We start from the raw sequence: 15,790 nt of genomic DNA, 5'->3' as shown, positions 1-15,790 counted from the left end.
AACGAGAGAGGAAAAAAAGCACAACTTTTTCTTCGCGTGGTTTCATGCCAACCCTCAAAGACCCATGGGAGGTTTCTATCCCTCCGTAGTTTTGGGAATTACTAAACTAAACGGAGGTTGCAGTCTAATTATACTAAAACAATTTTGTTCCCACATCAAATAAAGGTTTCGTTCATTTTATTTATTTATATATATTTTATTTTTCTTTTCCAGATCGTATGACCTTATAATGTTGGTAAGTTATATCTAAACCTATTGATTTTAACTGTTAATTCAGGCTTTTTCTGTTATTTGTTAGACCGGATTTAGTAATCTCATCATTAATTTATGTTATGTTTATAATTATTATTGCACACATCAATTGTATCAAAAATAATATTCATCGAATTATCTAATCTGTAATTTCCGATTTCTTTTATTCCAAAATGCTTTATCAATGGATCTTATTTTCTTTTATTTCGTCACACGAATTCCAAAATGCACGAGAAAATCAATAATAACGTGAAACATTGATTTTGAGACTAATCGGCTTTCGGTCGTTCAGCATCTACAAACGAGTGGGTACTCAAACTAGGAAAGGTTGTCAAGTGCCAAAAGATTTTCAAATCGATCAAACTTGAGCGATGAAACAATGCTCGTTGTCTGCAGCATTGTGTTATCTATTATTATGGAATTTCTCTATACGAGGCAGTAAAATTTCAGGGTCGCGTACGGAATTTATAGCATTTTAATGGTTCCTTGTTAAGTTTGGAAAGTAACAAAATAATTTTTTTCAAGAATGGTTGTTTTTTATTGCACTTTTAAGCAATAAATGTTAATGATAAATTGCTGTATAAATTAGACGTGTATATGAAAATCTTTTTCTAAAATAAAAAAAAGTTTTTTATTTTGTTATATGAAAATGTATAGCACTATAGCGGCCAGGTTACATCCCTGAGTTGTTTGTTACTTGAAGTTTTTTTTTTCGTAGCTCCGTTGGGAAATTGTTCATAGAAAATAATGTTTTTCCTAATAAAGTGCACGAAGGAAGCAACAAATCAAACAGTTTTTTGTTTGTTTTCCGAAACATTTATATGATTATTTTCTCATTTTAATTAATTGAAAGCGTTTTAATAACTCGTGCACATTTTGAAAATATCATTAATATATTCAGATAATGTAACCATTAGAAAAAGGGTTTTTTGTGTAAAATTTCATGTATAATAAATATGTATACGTAATTACGCAATAAAACTGCTCAACTGTTTACTTAAAAAAATAAAATAAATATATTTGAAACTAGTTATTATAATTCAATTAATAAAGTTCAGAATATTAGACTTCATAAATCTAAATAGCAACATTTGTCTAAATTTATTTGGAAATAATATTCCTATAAAGAAAATTATTGAAATGTATGAAGTTTCTTTATGTAATTTAATATTACTATTGAATTTATTTGAATGCAAAATATTTATTATTTAAAATAATTTAAACAATTATGAAAATTGAATGACATTTTTTGAGAGCGAGTTTAGAATACACAACTTTAAATGATTCAATTTTAATCAATTAAATCATTTATTCATATATTGTTTACACGAGCGTATTTTTCCTTTGTAATTTTTTATAGTTTAACTCTTGATAATTACTTTATTATGATTATAATGTTAATGTTTGGTATTAATAGGTATTTAAGTTAAGTTCAGTTGTACTTTCTGTGGGAAATTTGCCCAATTTTCATTTGAATGGAACTATTGTGTGTTAACTTTTGATTTAATTGGTAGTAATAATAGTTTATGTTTCAGAGTTTGTATACAAATAATTGAGATTATATTACTTCATCTAAAAATTATCTAAAATTGAAAAAGTTAAATTATATTTATTATCATTTCGATATAATTCGAAGCCTAAATTTTGTAGATATATATTTAACAATATACTAGATAAGTAATTAAGTTTAATTAGTAATTTTGTTTATGAAGAAGATAATGGAATATCTTTTATTATAAAATACATAAGTGACAAAGTCTGCTTTTAGACTTTATAATAGACCCATAATAATATCATAACATCACAGATAAGTGTATTTTACATAAAAGAGTGCAGCATTAAAGTCTTCAAAGAAACTAGCTGCGTTGGAGGAAAATAATAATCCGGGCGGTAGGCAAATTCCAACCGACGGTTAAGAGCAAACCGAACTAATACATAAATTGATTTAAACTGCAAAGTTATATTTAGATAATTGCGAACCGTAATTGAATTTGCATTCAATCGATGCACGAAGTTTTCGAAAGCTTGTAGGGTGGAGCATGCAATCGTGTATGGTATAGGGAAGATGTTGAGGGGCGAGGGTTTAGAGCAGAGAAAGTGGTTGACGGTTTGGCAAAGCGAACATTCGTGTCTAATGAGTTTAAGAGGTGACATTAGTCTTGTATGTTTGCGTACAAATTAATGAACAGAGGTTTCTCTTTGACGGTAGACACGCTCGCCGTTTACTTATCCTCCACCCCCTTTTTCTTCTTCTTAACTATGTGTTTTTCCCTCGAGGAAAGTCTCATCCTTCGCTTCCGAAACACGGAAGAAACTTTACCGAATAATTAAACGGGAAACTCTTAATTGGAACTATCTCATTTTTTTTTGTTGTATGATTATCCGTTCGTTGATGTTCGTCTTTCGTAGGTCCCACTTGACCAATAACTTTATGAGCTTAATTCAATTAAGAAAGCAACTACTTTATGGAACATTAAATTGCCCAATTACGGCCGTACCAATAAATTAACCGACGTTTTGTTTAGCTGCGATGAAAAAGCTCGCTTTTGCACACGAACGTGAAAATTTAATCGAATCGATGTTTTGCGTGCACTTGTTTACGAGTAATTTCGTTCATTGTAGAAACCAAAATTGAAACAATATTGGGATAATTAAATTTATTAAAAACTCACCTGTGTATTCATGCTTTTTTGTAGTTAGTATCGTTTTGTTCCATACAATGTTGTAATATCTTTGTTATACAACAGCTTTTTTAATAATCTTCATTATTTACTACATTGTAAAGTAAAAATTCCATTATTAACAAGATTTAGTTATGTTTTCAGAATGTATCCAATTCATATTCATAATAAATAATTGCATTTTTTCAATAATCATAAATTTTAGTTTTTTTATAAATCAAGTAAAAAAAAAACAATGAAAAGTAAAATTTACTTCATATTTCATTTTGTTTAGAAAGTTAATAAAAATTTTGAAAGGCAAATGAAATAATTTTTTCAAGTTAACATTTTTTACTCCTGGTAACATATAAGATCATAGTCAGTTTTTCGGATTATTGTTTTTTTTTTCTGTAATAAATTAAATTAATTAAATTTATTTATAAATAAAATCAGTTATGTTATGTAAAAATCCACAGTGTTATTATATTCTGACAATATTTCATCGTTGTAATTCAATAAAATATAAAAAAATAGTTTGCTGTTGAACATATAAAATATTTTGATACATTTATGAAATTTATATAATAACATCATTTTATAATACAAGGAAAACATAATCCGAATTTAAAACACATTACGCAACGTGCAAACACACACGTCAGTAATTCTTCGTTAAACAGTTCCGTTCGAGTGAGCAAACTGAAACGAGGTGCACAATTTCATATTTGCTTTTATTTTCTTCGTGTAAAATTCGTTATTTCGTGTTCATTTTTAGTTAATATTTCTGCTGCGATTTCTCCCCCTAAAAACAACGTGATGTTTGGATGTAATAATGGAAATAAAAAAAAAGTTGTGCATGTTTACAGGAAAATAAAGAGAATATAATGGTAAAATTGGAAAATAAATAGAGTTTTCGAGCGGAAAGCCCGACATGTTTTTCCTGCACTCGTAGGGGAAAATATGGCCAAGTCGAATATTGCTTTTCAAATTGCGATTATTTTGTTTCATGCGTGTGTTACCTTTTTTCCTATATCCGTGCTTCCTATACTTTCGAACAGCATGAGAACCCTCCTACTCGCATCTAAATTGAAGTAAATAGGATATACGCAGCATACTTTTTCCTAAATTTTATTTTCGGCACGATAAAAGCCAAGACACAAGGATTCGATATGTCAAATCAGGGCACACTTTCTTGGAGAACGAAATCGAATTTTCTGCGAATTTTACACATTTCCGCTTCCTATCAGAAGTTCATCAATCAAATCCAACATTTTCCTTCAGAAGAATATTAATCATATCTCGACTTATATCCTTTTATTAAGATTTAAAAAACAATTAACTAATCTATAAAAATCATTACTGTTCACAAAGAAATCAATATCTGGGTAAAAGCTCTAATTAATATTAGACATTATCGTCTTTACCCGATTTTCAACAGAAGAACCTCAAGTAATTACTCTAAGAAAATCGAATATCCAATTAATAATTTAGCAGTGATTCCATTAAGGTAAAGAAGTAAAGTACTGAGAAATGAAACAAAAGAATCTCGAATGTTAAGAACGATTGTTGAGATTCTTGGGAGAAAACTTTCGTGAAACCCGACAGATGGAGCGACGGTGTGCAAGACCAAGACGGCCGTCTTGGTTGTTTCCTCGTCGCGAAACTAGTTTCAGATAAAGAGAGATTCTAGACAATGGCGAAGAAAATTAATTTACTGCCGTACAACCAGTCAATCTGATTATTATGAAACGCAATTTGCAGACGCAAACACGACGGAAACGCACACAGCCGGAATAAGGATCTTTCATTATTGTGGATATGCTTCTGAAGAGGTTTGCGATGTAATGCAATTCCCTTATTGTATATAAATTGCAATCCACCAGGACATCGACTTTCAATTGTCAACTCTCAATCTCTGTAAAATAATTTACAGTGTAATTCATATTTCCTAGGAAATTATGTACAGATTGTCATAAAAGAAGTGTTACTTTTTACTTTTTATATATTGAAATAATAAATTCTCTAAATGTTCTGGAAATATATAATGGAAACTTATTTTCTCGATATTTTATATTTTTGGCTTAATATTTTTGTAAAATGTAATAGTGTTTCATTAAACAAATTAGTATATTTTTAATTTTATGTATCTCTTTTTAAATTATAATTATTAATATTTAACAATCCGAGCTTTTTATTCCAATATTGTCATTTTCAAATATTATTTTCACAGATCTTATTCCCCACAAATGTATTTTTTTTTGTCTATAAACATACTTTATCAAGGTAAACATTATTAAAATTATTTTAGGTAAAATCACTATTGCACAAATATATTCTATTTTACAAAGAATCAGTTTCAGTAAAACCTTCAAAGACAGATAGAGTCTAAGTAAAACCTCAATAAGATGATCATAGTCTTATAAGAATCTTAAGATGGTGAGCATAGTCTCAGATATATCTTAAATCGACCAAGTAACGAATACAGTTATGTAAAACCAAACGAATTTCATTAAATTCCCAACTATTGAGACTCCACAACGACAACACCAGACAATATTCCACTGGGATTCCATCCCTGGGATATGATAATATATTAATATATATTTATTATACAGTAGATATTTGGTTAACGAACAGTTCGAACTTCGGACAAATGGGAAAACGGAAACTTTTATGAAAAATCGGATAACAAACAATTTACAGTAGATTTGTTGAATTGTATTTTACTGCCATCAATGAAGGTTAATATATAGTAAGTTAAAAGTTAAACAAGGTTGGACTAGATATTATTGAATTAATAAAATACTCAGTTATGAAGTAATGTCAGTAATGCCTAATGTTTTTTAATAATTATAAATTATTTGAAGTTTTTTAAGTTTATTTGCAGTACATAAGTAAAAGTTAAATAATATATTATTATTATTAGAAAAGTATAAGAAGTTATGATACGTTTAATATTTCATAAACGAGAAGTGAACGTTCCTTTTGCCATTTCAGTATTCCATTTCAATAAGCAACAAGTTGTATTATCGCTGTTTCGTGAGAAACTTGAATTAAACGTAATCAATAATAGCAGTGGTCTTGGAATCGTTTATGGAAATGATTAATCTAGTAAAGATAAATTAAGAATAAGAAAATGAAAATGAAAAAAATAATACAGAAATGTACCTAATTACTGTTTCGCTTAATGCGCTGCAATTAATTTTAAACTCAATTAAGGGAAATGGCTCGTGAGCATAGATAATTAAATAGAAATTCATAAATACGATAAATTACACCTTTCCATTAAAACTAAGTTGAGTCGCAATTTAGTGCACCAATATTTGTCGAACGTTCTTTTTTTTTTCAAATGAACGTTTAGTGTATGTACATAGTGAGTGTGTATTTCGTTGTCCGTGCGGGAATAAAATATTTGCGTTCTTCCCTAATGAAGTTTTCTTTTCGCAAATAGATAAATTGGCTCTGACTCGATCAATTGCCGTTAATCGAACTCGAATTGTAGTTAGGGTTGGATGTGCCTCCTCGGTTCACTATCAATTTCAATTGAGCCAGAGCCAATATTAGAAATGATTGCCAATAAATAGGAGCATTACTCCGTTCCAAATACCAATATAGTCCACATGTGGCGAGGGTTAATTCCTCCGTCTTATCTAAATATTATCATTCCTCAGTACACGAATGTAATTCAATCTTGATATTTTTAGTTATTTGCTTGATTTATTTTAATGTCACGAATTTGATTATTTTGCGTTTATTTTAAATCATATTTAAAATGTTGTTTTTTTTTGTTAACATCCATTAGATTAACGAGGTTAAAAAAAATATTTTTTTTAGTTGTAACATCAAAGCAGCAACTAAAACTAATTTAACCCTCGATGGGAAGGGTTCCCGTGTGTGATGTTCGCTTTAATTTGATATCTCTACGCTTTAATTCTATATAAGTTGTTAATCCAATCAAAAAGTTGTGTATGCAAATCACCGTTTCCTGCACTATTTAGCCATTATTTTGTCATGATGTAATTAAGTTAAAATGTCCGGAACTAAAAGGGTTTATTTAATTTTTCGGTCCGTTCGTTTCATAAGTTTTTTTTTTATAATTTTTAAAGTTCAACAACATTGATTACATATTTGTGTAATTACATAAAATGACCATCCACGTTCAAAATACTCTCATCAGAATCTAATTTAAAAAACTCCAAAATTAGTTTCATAATAATTATTATTAATAATCGATAGTTTCCTAATTTAACACTCGCACTCGAATATATTACGTTGAGTGGGATACATATGTATCCCACATTAATTATTTACTATATTAATGCCTTTACTTTAAAAAATGCATAAATAATGTGGAATGATGTATTCAAGAATTCTTGTCGTTTACACACCTAATACAAATATTTGCAATTTTCTTTTGGTGGTCTTTGTAGACTCATTGCATGCTATACAAAAGTTTATTATTTTTCTGTCATCTTTTCTACAACAAATATCACACCGTCCATTTCCAGTTGTATATTTTCAGTTTTGGAACGTTATTTTCCTTACTTCTACATATTTGATGTCGAGAATGAAAAATCATTTCTTATTTGTTTTGGAATCAATTCAATATCAATTCTCTACCATTGCAACAAACACATTATGAATTAAGATTACATGGAGTCTGGTCCACTGGGATACATTTGTATCACGCGCGTGCAGTTTTAAGGAAATTTCTTAAAGTTCTAATACTGTTATATAATAGTTTTGTAATTTATCAGCAAATCAATATTTATTTTTAGCTTTATTCCAATGCTTTTCAATATTTCATTGCTCCAATAAAAAGTAATTTTCAATGGAATTAGGTGGACAAGTCATTCTTTATTCTATAATCTAAAATAATCCAATCAATAATACTAAAAAAAACATGCTGGGAAATACATATATATATACGGTCTAGGTAACTTAATATTAATTGGAAATCCTAACAAACCACTCAACAAACATTAATAATTCATTTGTAATTTAACTTTTTTAGCGAAATACGTAATTGCAATTTAATGAAAAATAATAATAATAATAATGCAACAAAACCAAAAGATTGTAATTGTATACTGTCTCCGTTCCAAAATAAGTGTACGATTTAGGATATATAACGTGTCTTTTCACAATTAAACATTAGCATATATTTTTTTATGTCGTATAATTTTATTCACAATCTGTTCATCAATATGGACATTGAGTAAATTTAAGACATTTAATGGATAATCTTTCCTATTTCCTTTGACTGCGAATCTGCTGCTATCCTTAACACTGTCATTGTCCATCTACTTGGCTGAAAAGTCAAGTACTCATTCATTTGACTGTCCATCTGTGATGAACTATGATCCTATTGCTGCAAGCACCGAGAGGGCTCACAAAGGGCCTGGTTTGACCAGAAAACGAACCGGCGCGCTTGAAATCGTGGGTAGGGCGACTTAACCATTCAGCTATTAGTCGTCCTATTAGCATAAAATGGAAAACATTTGAAAATTGATAGTTATGAGTAAAATTTAACAAATTTGTAACTATAAACGGTCAATTTCCCTGCAAACTCAGTTTGTCCTTGCTCATGTGAAGAAGCTTGCAATCGTAAAGCATGATCAATTCCGTACACTTCTGAAATATAATGAAAACACTATCCAGTTTTCCGCAGTTATTTCGTAACATGCTGCCGCAGTGATTTTATCAATACTGAACGATGTGTTGTAATGATTGAATGGCTTTAAAGAAACCCAAATCGAGGACATTGAAATCGGGGTTATTTGGTGGTTGACAAATCATTCTTATGTTCCACCCACTTTCAGTACCAGCGCGAACAACTTCCTCATCATCAACATTGCAGTGTAGTTTAGCATTAACTTTCAGAATTTTGATTGACATAGTTCTACTAACCATAGGTCATGTTTCTTTTATCGTGAGAATTAATTTCTTTGTAATTGTACTAAAAAGTTTCTAGGATAGTTTTTTTTTCAATGACACTTAAACAAATTATCAGCAAACTGACAATTGTTACTATTTTGACAAATGTGAAACTTACGGCAGCTACTAGAGTCACTTTTTCCATGCTTAATTTAAATAAATAACTACTGATACATTTAATTTCATTATTTCCATAATCCATTAAATAAAACTAAAATCGGACACTTATTTTCGAACAGAGCGAGTATGATTTTCTGTTGCGATTTTTATATATAAAATAGAAACAATTAAGTTTTACATAATATATCTGAATTGTAATTTAATGAAAAAAGCAAACAAAGCTATTAGAGCAAAAGACTGTATTTTCATTTGATTCTATGCACCGAAAAAATATTGGTATAATCTAAAAGAACCTTTGAACCTTTAGCTGAGGGCAGTTCTGCAATCGTATTTCATCGATTCATCTGCTACCCTCGATGTACGTTGTTGTTTTTTTTTAACTTTTAAATAACGAGCGGATAATAAAATACAGACCGGAGCTCTCGGATCGTCCTCGTGTGACATCATTAAAGTTAGCTCGTTTTTCTTTTATCTATGTTTTTTTTTCTCCGTCCTGGAATGATGACAGTAAATTTTCTTCTCGTTGACTTATTCTGGATGATGGGTTTCTTCCAAATTTATTATCTGACGGTTTTTTTTTAATTCCTTTTTTTAGTACGTTTTTACAACTACATCACCTTAAGCAGAATTTCCGTCCTCTTAAAGTATTACAACTATTATAACCCGATTAGTCTAAAATTTAGACCGAATTATTTAGATCCTAAATAATTCTGTTTGAAATCGAAATAATCAACGAACTAAATACAGGTATCCCACCGATATATGAATTAGTTCCGTTCCAAACTTAAATTTCAATATATACTTATCTTGCCGCACTTTATCATGGTTTTTACTCTTATATATGTTAAATTACTGACTGCATAAATTTGAAAAAATAGATTAAAATAAACAAAATACTTATAATAGAAACGACAAAAGAAACAAATGCAACAAGATTTTATTAAAGAAATTATCATTTTTTGTTTGGACAGTTATTTTTTTTATCACTATATATCTCGTTGTAATAAGTTAGAGCTTTTAGAATATTGCTCTGTAACGTGGTAAAATCGACAACGCTGCAAGTGCGCTCCACGTTGCAACTATGTTTCCAAAATTCGAAGAGACCGCAGCGAACCGCGAAAGAAGACGGTTGAGGTCTCCAGTTTAAGAAGATATTCTGATATATTTGTAATCTCCAAGAGGACGGTGTTGGTGCTCTAGAGGAGCTAAGGCCCACCGTCGGAGAAGAAGTTGCTGATCTGGAAGCAGTTGTTAGAGTTCTTCCTCTCTATAAAAGGAAGTGGCGCCCTGAACCTTCCCACGTCACGGACTCACGCCCTAGCGGGTTGAAGATTGATATATCTTGTGTTTTTTTATGTACATGAGCGTTATCGTGTTACAGCTCGTATGTCCGTGAGTTCGTAAGTCTGGGAATACCGAAAAAATAAACCACACAGTCTTCGATCAGTCCGGCCGAAGTATGTGAGCTATGCTGTATAATATTACATTGTAATAATATTGTATATTTCAATTACAAAATACAATTCTAGAAAAGAATGAAAGAACAATCAAATAATATTTTATGTTTGACTGTAAATATTTGATTGAGTTAGTAAACGGCAACAGATTGTATTTATGAATAATAAAATGCCGTATTACACTGTAATAATTTTATACTATATCGTTATAAAAAAAATATAGATAGAAGAATGAAAAATGAATCCGATAATATTTTTATTTTTAAATGTAAATATAGGATCGAGTTATTAAACGGCTCTTATGTAGTGCATCTCGTGTGCATGATCAAATTCGGAGGATTTTATATGCAAACTGAATTTTATTTTTGCAGAGAGTATGTATTACGTTATTGTAGAGTTTTTTTTTATTCGAATAATATCCGTATGTTGTCGGGGAAAATATTTTCTATGCACGTTTTCAATCTGTTGAATAACATGAATTTGTATAAGAAGGGAGTGATCTCAATAACATTGTTAAGAATCTTTGGATACGTTTCAATAACATAAAAATTCTGTAAAATATTGAAATATCATTGAGTCAAAAAAAGTAACTAATTTTATTTGATGAATATGTGGAGTAATAAAGAGTTTTTTTTTTAATTTCTAATATACATATGTCAAATTACTTGCATTTTAACATTTCACTAACAAGACTAATATTTATACATTGTTACATATGTCATTTATGTTCAATTTATGGCTAGTATTTAGATATAATTAATAAAAAACAATAAAAACATTTTGTAAGTCAAACTGTTGTCGTATATTGTGATTTTATTAATAAATTAGTTGAAATTGTTAATCATACTACTAATTTATTGTATCCCGCGCGTGCATTTTTAAGGAAATTTCTTAAAGTTCTAATACTTTTATGTCATATTTTTGTAATTTATTGTAATTGTAGCAAATCATTATTTATTTTTAGCTTTATTCCATTGCTTTTCAATATTTCATTAAAGTAATTTTCAGTGGAATTAGGTGGACAATTCATTCTTTATTCTATAATCTGAAATAATGCAATCAATAATACCAGAAAAAAACATGCTGGGAACTACATACATGTACGGTCTAGGTAACTTAATATTAATTGGGAATCCTAACAAACCACTCAACAAACATTAATAATTCATTTGTAATTCAACTTTTTTTAGCGAAATACGTAATTGCAATTTAATGCAAAATAATAATAATAAAGCTACAAAAACCAAAAGATTGTAATTTTATACTGTCTTCGTTCCAAAATAAGTGTCCGATTTAGGAATTATATTTTATGTCGTATACTTTAAGATTGCTCTTGACATTTAATAGATAATCTTTCCCGGTGGATAGTTACCATTATGATGATTTGATTTTTTTAATTTGTTGGTTGGCTGTCATCTTCTAGGTTAACTTCAGTTGATGCTCTGCGATTCCACTATTTCCTTTGACTGTGAATCTGATATTCTTAGCATTGTCATTGTCTATCGACTTGGCTGAAAAGGTCCATATGCCTCATTCATTTGACTGTCCATCTGCGATGAACGATGGCCCTATTGCTGCAAGCACCGAGAGGGCTCTCAACGGGCCTGGCTTGACTAGGATTCGAACTGGCGCTCTTGAAATCGTCGTCCTATTAGCATAAAATGGAAACATATGAAAATTGACAGTTATAAGTAACATTTAACAAATTAGTAACTGTAGATGGTCAAGTTCCCTGCAAATTCAGTTTGACCTTGCTCATGTGAGGAAGCTTATTCTTTTATAAATCATGATCAATTCTGTACACTTTTGCATTTTAATGAAAACACTGTCCAGTTTATCCGCAGTTATTTTGTCACATGCTTTATAACCGGCCGCAATGAGTTCATCAAATATTTATAAATTGTTACATATGTCATTTATGTTCAAATTTATGGTTAGTATTTAGATATAATTAATAAAAAAACAATAAAAACATTTTGTAAGTCAAACTATTATCGTATATTGTGATTTTATAAATTAGTTGAAATTGTTAATCATACTACTAATTTATTAGTCAGAAAATTGAATGCTCTCAATAGCTTCAAGCCAATGTAAAATATAACAAATTTAACAATTAATAAAGTGAAATTAAAAACTAAAAAACATCTGACCAAAAAGCTAGTTTGAAAGCTTATCTTTGCGGTTATCGTAGTTGTTTCGCTTTTTAGATCATATGAATGATAATACTTCAAGTTATATACTATTCTTAGTTGACAAGTATATATCTGTTAGTTTGAATTATTTTCTACTTTGGTTACACTCATTTTTAAATAATGATCAACTTTTATTGATTTTTTAGGAAAATGTTGTTTTTTCTTTCCTTCTTTATTGTATAATGTATAATCAAAAACTATTTTGCTTTCTTTATGATGATTATTTAGAACTAAGGAAATAAAAAAACATCGAATCCAAAGAAACATTTTAGCTTATATTATAATCAAATCATAATTATATCATTTCTATTTAATTTTCTTAAAAATCAATTGAAATTCTTTATTAATTTATAATTTTGAGATTTGAACACACAAATTGTGTTTGCTAAATGGCATGTAGTTATAAAGTTAAATTTTGATAATGTAAATGTTAATGGAAGTAATATACACAGTGCATCAGTAAATTACATTGTATGCTGTGTTCGAGGTAACAAACTTAAGGGTGTGAAGAGCAAAGTTGAATGTATATCGAATTAAAATTCAATCAGCTAGACGAAACTACTACGAAAATTGTACGACGATGGGAATGCTGGTCCAATTAAGTGGTCCTATATGAATAAATGTAAATTATGTATGCAGAAACAAATAGAGGTGCATTGACTAGTAATAAATATCCGGTGGTGTAATTACATAGGGACATGGATAAAGAGACAGAGAGAGTTGGTATTATGAAGGTGTATTAGGCGTGGTTGGTTCAATAGAGCAGGTGTCTCGTGTGTATGTGTGTATATATATATACATTTGTAGCTTTTGTGGAAAGGCAAAAAAAAAATAGAAACCGTCTGCAGAGAATGGCAATTACCTGGAGGTACCGACATAAACACGAGCATTAACCACAACGCAAACATTGGACGCTCGGCGTCGAGACGCCCACAACGTGCCCAAGCATATTTCGACATTCATTCCATCCTGCAGATCCATTCGATGGAATCCAATTTAAACTGATTTGCACCGGAGGAATCCATCGAATACCATCTACCTAAGTATACATGTATTCGCTGCAATAAGTCAAAGTATCCATTCGGATCATTTGCTAACAGACCTTCTCTTCTTCTACATTCCTATCTACATACTAATGCCGATGGAATCTCACAACGTGCATTCAGTTTATTTTTATTTAAATTCAATCGAAATATCTACGAGCTACGGGTCGTGGCATCATTGATGTTTAATTAAGCAGCGAGTTGAGGTCATCATCCTACACTTATGCATATGTCGTTAGCAAATAGTTCATTTAGTAAAATATCTGTTTCATAATTGACTAGAATTAACAAGTTTTTAGGCAAATGCTTTACGAAATGAAAATAGAACAATACCTCGCTTAGTGCAGCTTCGAACAGTGCGTATTCACTATAGTACGGTTTGAACATTTCAAAACAAACTAAATTTTAATTCAGCAACATTAAAATAAATCTAAAGAAATGTTTATTTTCATATTCCTCGATTAGTCCGGTTTCAAATAGTCAAAGATATTGGCTGAACGGATTATATTGCTGAAGTGTAAATTCAATGTTTAATTAAATAAGTTTAAATTAATTAATCTAAAATTTACAAAAAAAAATAAGTTTAATCTTTTAAGCGTATTTTTGTTTATTATTCATGATGCGAATATATTCGTCATAAGCGCTACCCAATACAAGAAACCATGACGAATATATACGGCATAACAGGTTTCAAGATAAAACAGCTTGATAACTCTTCTTTAATTTAATGTTCTTTTATCATTTCAATTTTCATTTTTTTTTATGAATAATATGTTGATGCAATGCTTAATTCAATATTTATTATCTATTATTTATTTTTTCAAGTCATAGTCCGCTTTTCTATGTTTATATATTGGGATTATCGTTGTGGGAAAGGAATTCTAGTATTATTGTAAGTGGAAGTGCTTTTCCTGCCAATAATAATAATACGCAAAGCAGTTGGTTGCTAAGGTCACACATTACAATAGCAAATTTTAACTTGTTTGCTCAAATCGTGGTTACCATGGGAATAGTTCGGGTATAAGAGTATATTCAAATCTAGCGCAGAAATTTTTTAGTAGTACTTGATATTCACTATTCACTTCTTTCCAATATGAAATAACTAAAATATATTTTTGGAAACTTGAATTTATGAGTATGTACTAATTTTAGAAGTTTTACACTATGTGATTTAGCATATTACGTTACTTGCATGTCTTTTGACAATTAAAAAAGTAAGGTTAATGCAAATATTTTAAGTATAAAGTAATTCATTAAGATCTAACTAAATTTTATTATAATTAGTATTAAAACTTACATTTATTTATATTTTTATTAAAAAAAAGTTTTATTATGGTTACTTTTATAAATTTAATTTGATGAATTAGTCACAAATCCTACACTCAATTTTTAACTAGTTTTCTGTAATATAGACACTTCCATCCTCATAGTTGCGATCAAACAACCTGATAAGAATATTGTGTTTGTTTCTAAATTGATCTCTTACAGTTTTAATTATAATTTGTAAAATGAAAATATCTATAAATAGATATGTATATAAATGAGATGAATATAATTTTTTCGAATTATTATTTTGTATATTCTACAAATTTTATTGTAATTTAACTATTTATTGAATATTGAAATTATTAACTAATATATTAATTAATTACGCAATAGGAAAAAGGTCCTTACAAATATTGAAAGATAAGATCATTATTGAATGTTTAAATTTAAATTAAATTGATTTAGTAACATTTTCAGTTTATTTAATCCTCCGAATTCAAGTTCTTTTTGTACCTAAAGGCACTGCGTGTTTGTTTAGGATTGACCTGTCTATATTTGTGCGACAAACCTATACAAATACTCTCCAAAATGGTTAACTCGTTTTATATTTATAAGAGATTATTAAAATGTAAATATATCTATAATATGTATATACTCGTTGCAAATATTATATGAGTGAAAGTCTACATAAATTGACATAATTGTTATTAGATTTTGTACTTGTTTCTTTATATATTTTATTTCTGTATGAATTCTTGTCCTTTCATAAATAATAATTTTAATACATATTCGAAAAAAAACAATTGAAATATTAATAATTGTAAATAATCTTTTATTAAGTTTTATAGTAATAATTATATTTT

At 29.1% G+C, this 15,790-nt stretch overlaps 1 protein-coding gene across 1 annotated transcript in view; it reads left to right on the top strand.

The window, feature by feature from the left end:
• Window positions 1–202: 202 nt before the first annotated feature.
• Window positions 203–15,790, top strand: part of LOC108564888 — a 66,011-nt gene continuing 50,423 nt past the window's right edge. The window contains exon 1 of the mRNA XM_017924087.1: window positions 203–235. The gene's annotated coding sequence lies outside the window, so the exon portion shown is untranslated. The remainder of the gene's footprint in view (window positions 236–15,790) is intronic.

The sequence above is a fragment of the Nicrophorus vespilloides genome, unplaced genomic scaffold (genome assembly GCF_001412225.1).
Source record: "Nicrophorus vespilloides isolate i.1.1-1 unplaced genomic scaffold, Nicve_v1.0, whole genome shotgun sequence".
Lineage (NCBI taxonomy): Eukaryota > Metazoa > Arthropoda > Insecta > Coleoptera > Silphidae > Nicrophorus > Nicrophorus vespilloides.
The sequence above is the reverse complement of the archived record's forward strand: the minus strand, read 5'-3'. Positions and strand labels throughout refer to the sequence as shown.